This window comes from Bufo bufo, chromosome 2, assembly GCF_905171765.1.
Source record: "Bufo bufo chromosome 2, aBufBuf1.1, whole genome shotgun sequence".
Taxonomy (NCBI): Eukaryota; Metazoa; Chordata; class Amphibia; order Anura; family Bufonidae; genus Bufo; species Bufo bufo.
The window spans coordinates 744,603,348-744,609,347 of NC_053390.1; positions in this window are offsets into that span (position 1 = coordinate 744,603,348).

The window sequence follows — 6,000 nt, forward strand, 5'->3', positions numbered from 1 at the left end:
CCGTCGAAATGAAAAACCGTAGCATGCATAATTTTCTTCTCCGTCTCAAAAGCCGTATCATTAGCCGTAACGCCGGATCCGTCCTTAAGTCCCATTGATTTGTATTAAGGACGGATCCGACTTTAAATCTTCCGGAGAATGACGCATCGACTGATCCGGATATCCTGTCTGCGCCTGCGTCGGATAGAGGAGGAGCAAGTTTCGCGCCATCCTGTCTGGATCCAGCCTGCGAGGGAGTCGGGTGCAAGCCATAGAAGGTGAGTATATCTTGTATTATGACTGAAATAACTCATATAAACAGCTCCTATGTACTTATTCATAGGAGCTATAAGTACATAGGAGCTGTCAGTACCCAGTGCATGTTAGGAGTAGTAGTCCTGTCTACTGCTACTCCTAGCATCCACTGTGTACTTATATTAACTGCATACCCCTATGTACTGTAGCATGGGGGTTGCAGGTTATATAACTACCCAGTGCATGTTAGGAGTAGTAGTCCTGTCTGCTGCTACTCCTAGCATCCACTGTGTACTTATATTAACTGCATACCCCTATGTACTGTAGCATGGGGGTTGCAGGTAATATAACTACCCAGTGCATGTTAGGAGTAGTAGTCCTGTCTACTGCTACTCCTAGCATCCACTGTGTACTTATATTAACTGCATACCCCTATGTACTGTAGCATGGGGGTTGCAGGTAATATAACTACCCAGTGCATGTTAGGAGTAGTAGTCCTGTCTGCTGCTACTCCTAGCATCCACTGTGTACTTATATTAACTGCATACCCCTATGTACTGTGGCATAGGGGTTGCAGGTAATATAATAGGAGTAGTATTTTTTCGTTCAACAATATGACAACCTGTCAAATATTTTTTTTTGACTGATCAAAAAAAAAAATTAGCCAGCCAGCCAGCCAGACAGCCAGCAGCCTGCCAGCCAGCCAGCCAGATAGCCAGCCAGCCAGCAGCCAGCCAGCAGCCTGCCAGCCAGCCAGCCAGATAGCCAGCCAGCCAGCAGCCTGCCAGCCAGCCAGCCAGCCAGCCAGCCAGCCAGAAAAAAAATATGACCAGTAAGTATTTTTTTCGTCGGTATGTCTGTTTATTAAAGTTCGAATATTCACCTTTTTTTTTTTTTTTTTAAAGGCACATCTTCTTCTGCGAGCGAGGCCGGGAGCTCTCCTCCACGATCACGACACCTCCAGGATGTGGTATGTAAAGTTCCTTAGCATTCCAAACTGTATATTTCTTTTATTATTACATTAATTATTTTTTTCTTTGTTTATCAGTCAGACTCTATGGAGGAGAGTTCTCCTGCTCAAGCCAGAACCAGAGGAAGAGGGGAGGAGGAAGTTGGGGGTGGAGGAGAAACGGTTTGTTAATTTTTAGTTTATATTTTTCAAAATTTTTTATGCCTGTATTTTTTTTTAATATATATATATATATATATATATATATAAAATCACAAATACCGCAGCAGCACAATCAGACCACGTGCACTGGCTGAAATTCCTCACAGAGGTAGGCTTCTCCCCCACGATACGTACTCAACAAATGACGAGGCAGCACTTCCAGCTTTTGGTGACAGGTTGATGACCCCAAAAATTTTTTTGCAGCAATGTTTCGGCCTTCTCAATGAGGCCTTTGTCAAGCTTGACAAAGGCCTCATTGAGTTGGCCGATACGTTGCTGGGAAAAAAGTTTTGGGCTCGTCACCCTGGCAACAAAAGATGGAATTGCTGCCTCGTCATTTGTTGAGTATATATATATATATATATATATATATATTTATATATTTATTTATTATTATTTTTTTTTAGCCATCTCGTCCTGTTGCCAGTGAGAGAGGTCATCAAAGATCTTCCAGAGGACGCCGTGGAGAACGTGGCGGTCGTGGTCGTGTGAGTATTGTAAATTATTTTAATTTTTCTATTTTTTTTTTTTCAAATATTCCAAAAAAAATGTATTCTATTTTTTTTTCTTCTTTTAGGGATCCCAAACCTCCACCAGAAGGCATGAGGAGGACGTTGAAAGATTTTATATTGACAATGACCTCCTCATCCATATGGTGGAGGAACGTACACCGTTGTGGGACCACACCGACCGCCGCCATGCAGACCATCATCTTACACGGCTCCTCTGGAACGAGATCTGTGCGGCCATTGTCCCCAACTGGGATGACCTCCGAGAAAGGCAACAGGGCCAATGCCGTAAGTATAAATATATTTGTAGATAGCAGACATACACGTCAAAAATTTTTTTAATCAAAAGTGGTTTACAGTATAATTTTATTATAAGCGCCACTTAATTTTTTAAAAAAAATTTTGTTTTCTTATTGTGGCTGTTTAAAGTACAATTGTAAACCAACTTTGATTAAATCACTTATTTTAATTATACATCCTAATTTGATTTATTTCTTTCTAGGAGACACGATCATGGTTCGGTGGCGCTCAATCAGGGACCGCTACAAGAAGGCCTTTAATGAGGAACTTCGGCGCCCGAGTGGGTCAGGAGGAGCCTCAAGACACGTATACCGCTATTCTGCCGCCTTGGGGTTCCTACGAAGGACCCTTGAGATGCGAAGGTAAGGTATTTGGTGTCTCTAAAAAAAAATAATTTCAAACTAGGTGTATGGCCCAGACAGACTGTCATTTGGCACTTTGTCTTCGACATTCACATTGTATTTAGTGTAGTAGAGAGTAGCAATGTGTGCTTCCGATTTTTTCATTAGAAGTTGTTTTCCAAAAAAAAGGCTATACTGTACATAGACACTTCCTTGAAAAATCATTTAATTCATGGCCTCTATTTATGTACAGTATGTTTCTCTATTTTTTGGAATGTAACCTCCTATGTCGTTTCAGAAGTCTCTTTGCTAAACCTCTATCCGACTGTTTCTCCCATCCATTAAAAATTCTAAATTTATTTTTTTCTTTGCTTCACAGAACATCAAGCAGCACTCTTGCGCCCGAAGTTCCTCAGGAGGCGGTCCCTGAAGAGCAAGCCGCCGCGGGTCCCTCTCGCCCTGCTCCTACTGCTTGTCAGGAACACCATGTTCCCCTACTTGTGCCCTCTGGCGACGTAACGATGGCAACCATGGCACCACTTTTTGAGGCCCTCATGCGTCGCCAGAGGTCAGGTAGGAGCCGCCAGGCTAACTACGAAGACCTCACAAGGCTCATGTATGAGTCCTTGGCGGGGATCACAAATAGGGTTGCATCTGTGGAGGATCATTCGCGTCGTCTTCAGGAGGGGGCGGTGTTGACGACACAAATGAGTCCGATGCATCACTATCTTGTGTCGTTGTTACCTGCGCTGGAACGCTTATCACCCGACCAGCAGTATGAGGCCAGAAGACAGATGGACAGCGTTTTGTGGCAACTGGCACACCGCCCCACAACCATTCCCCCACCCCAGCCCTATCCCCCATCCTACTCCTATCCCCCATCCTTCACCTATCCCCCATCCCACACCTATCCAACTTTACAGCCCCACCAGGCTCAGCATTCCCACCCTCCCCCTCCCCCTCCCCCTCCCCACAACCCACCCCCATCCCAAACCCCCGAGCTCTTTTCTCAAAGCTTTTCTTCTCCTCCTTCTTACTATGCTCCTTCCTCTTTCACCACTCCCTCTACTCTTGCTCGGGAAACTCCTTCTCCTGCCCAATCCAGTCTTCACACTCCCTCTGTGCCACTTGCATCAACACGCACTTTGTTGTCCACAGTGGCAGAAGAACAACAGGAGAGAGTGGACCCAAACCAATCACTTCCCTCCACCCCCCACCATTTCCTCAATTTGTAACTTTGTTTTTTATTTATTTTATCGTTATTTATAATAAATGTTATTTTTTGGTTTAAAAAATCCAAGAACTGTTTTTGTTTTTTTTTTAAACGAAGATAGATATTTTAAATTTTTGGACAATTAAAATCTCCCAGCACTGGTGTAGCGACACAACAGATTGTCGCTCCAACAGCGTTGGTAGATTGGTAAGAAAGCTAGGTGTCTTATAGGCCAGACATAATCTCCCAGCACTGGCGGAGCGACACAACACATTGTCGCTCCTCCAGCGTTGGTAGATTGTAAGAAAGCTAGGTGTCTTATAGGCCAGACATTATCTCCCAGCACTGGCGTAGCGACATAACAGATTGTCGCTCCTCCAGCGTTGGTAGATTGTAAGAAAGCTAGGTGTCTTATAGGCCAGACATTATCTCCCAGCACTGGCGTAGCGACATAACAGATTGTCGCTCCTCCAGCGTTGGTAGATTGTAAGAAAGCTAGGTGTCTTATAGGCCAGACATAATCTCCCAGCACTGGCGTAGCGACACAACAGATTGTCGCTCCTCCAGCGTTGGTAGATTGTAAGAAAGCTAGGTGTCTTATAGGCCAGACATAATCTCCCAGCACTGGCGTAGCGACACAACAGATTGTCGCTCCTCCAGCGTTGGTAGATTGTAAGAAAGCTAGGTGTCTTATAGGCCAGACATTATCTCCCAGCACTGGCGTAGCGACATAACAGATTGTCGCTCCTCCAGCGTTGGTAGATTGTAAGAAAGCTAGGTGTCTTATAGGCCAGACATTATCTCCCAGCACTGGCGTAGCGACATAACAGATTGTCGCTCCTCCAGCGTTGGTAGATTGTAAAGCTAGGTGTCTTATAGGCCAGACAATTAAAATCTCCCAGCACTGGCGTAGCGACAAAACAGATTGTCGCTCCTCCAGCGTGGGCAGACAGTCTCCTAACAGGACTGATTGGAGCGACACAAGTATGTGTCGCTACTCCAGCGTGAGCACATCAATATATTAAAATAAAATCACAATTACGTATAAAAAATATTTATTTAACCCAAAATGCTATTGAAATCAAATACAACACACTGTAACCATCAACCAACGGGACAACAAACATAAATTAACGGTTATTTGAAAATTAATCCCAAATAGTTTATAAAAATTGGTCCTGCCAGTCCACCCTTCCAGCTTCAGTACAAAAATAATCTGCAAACGAGTCTCTCATCCGTGCAACCGCTACAGTTGACCGATGTCGACAACTTTGAATGCTCGCGATCTCGCTGTCCTCGGGCACCTGTTCCAAATTGAGTGGTTCTTTATGAAGGAGGTAGTTATGTAACACCACAGCACACTTGACAACCTCGTCTACTGATTCAACCTTCAGATGAATTGGTTTAGTGAAAATCCTCCATTTTGCGACCAAAATTCCAAAAGTGCATTCTACCATTCTTCGAGCCCTGGTCAAGCGGTAGTTGTATGTGCGTTTTTTTAAATCTAATCCGCGGCTGGAATATGGTTTAATTAGATTTCCACACATTTGAAATGCCTCATCACCAACCAATACAAACGGCATGGGTGGGCCATCAGTACCTGGTAGTGGTTGAGGGAGAGGAAAATCGAATTGTCCATTATATAGACTACGGCCCATATTTGAATTTTTAAACACCATTGAATCGTTTGCGCGTCCATAGGCCCCTACGTCCACTGCAACAAAACGATATTGAGCATCTGCGATGGCCATCAGTATTATAGAAAAATATTTCTTATAATTGAAAAACTCGGATCCGGTTCCGTGTGGCTTGATAATACGAATATGTTTACCGTCTACAGCCCCTATGCAGTTGGGAAACTGACAAACATCCCAAAATCTTTCAGATATTTCTTTCCAATGCTGTCGAGTTGGATGTGGGATGAATTCATCATGCAGTTGTTCCCACAAAACACGGCATGTCTCCTTTACAATTATTGAAACAGTTGATATCCCAAGGCGAAATTGAAAATGGAGTGAGCTGAAACTTTCTCCACTTGCCAAAAACCTAAAATATAAAAGAAAAAAATAAGTGTCTAAAAATTATTAATAAACAAGATAATATACAAGGTATATCAATTGGACCCAATTTTATTGCACCCCTACATATATTAGTTTGGTCAAGATTTTTTATGTGGCCAATGTAATTTTTAAAAAAATTCAACAATAAATGTTTGTTCTCCATGGCGAACAA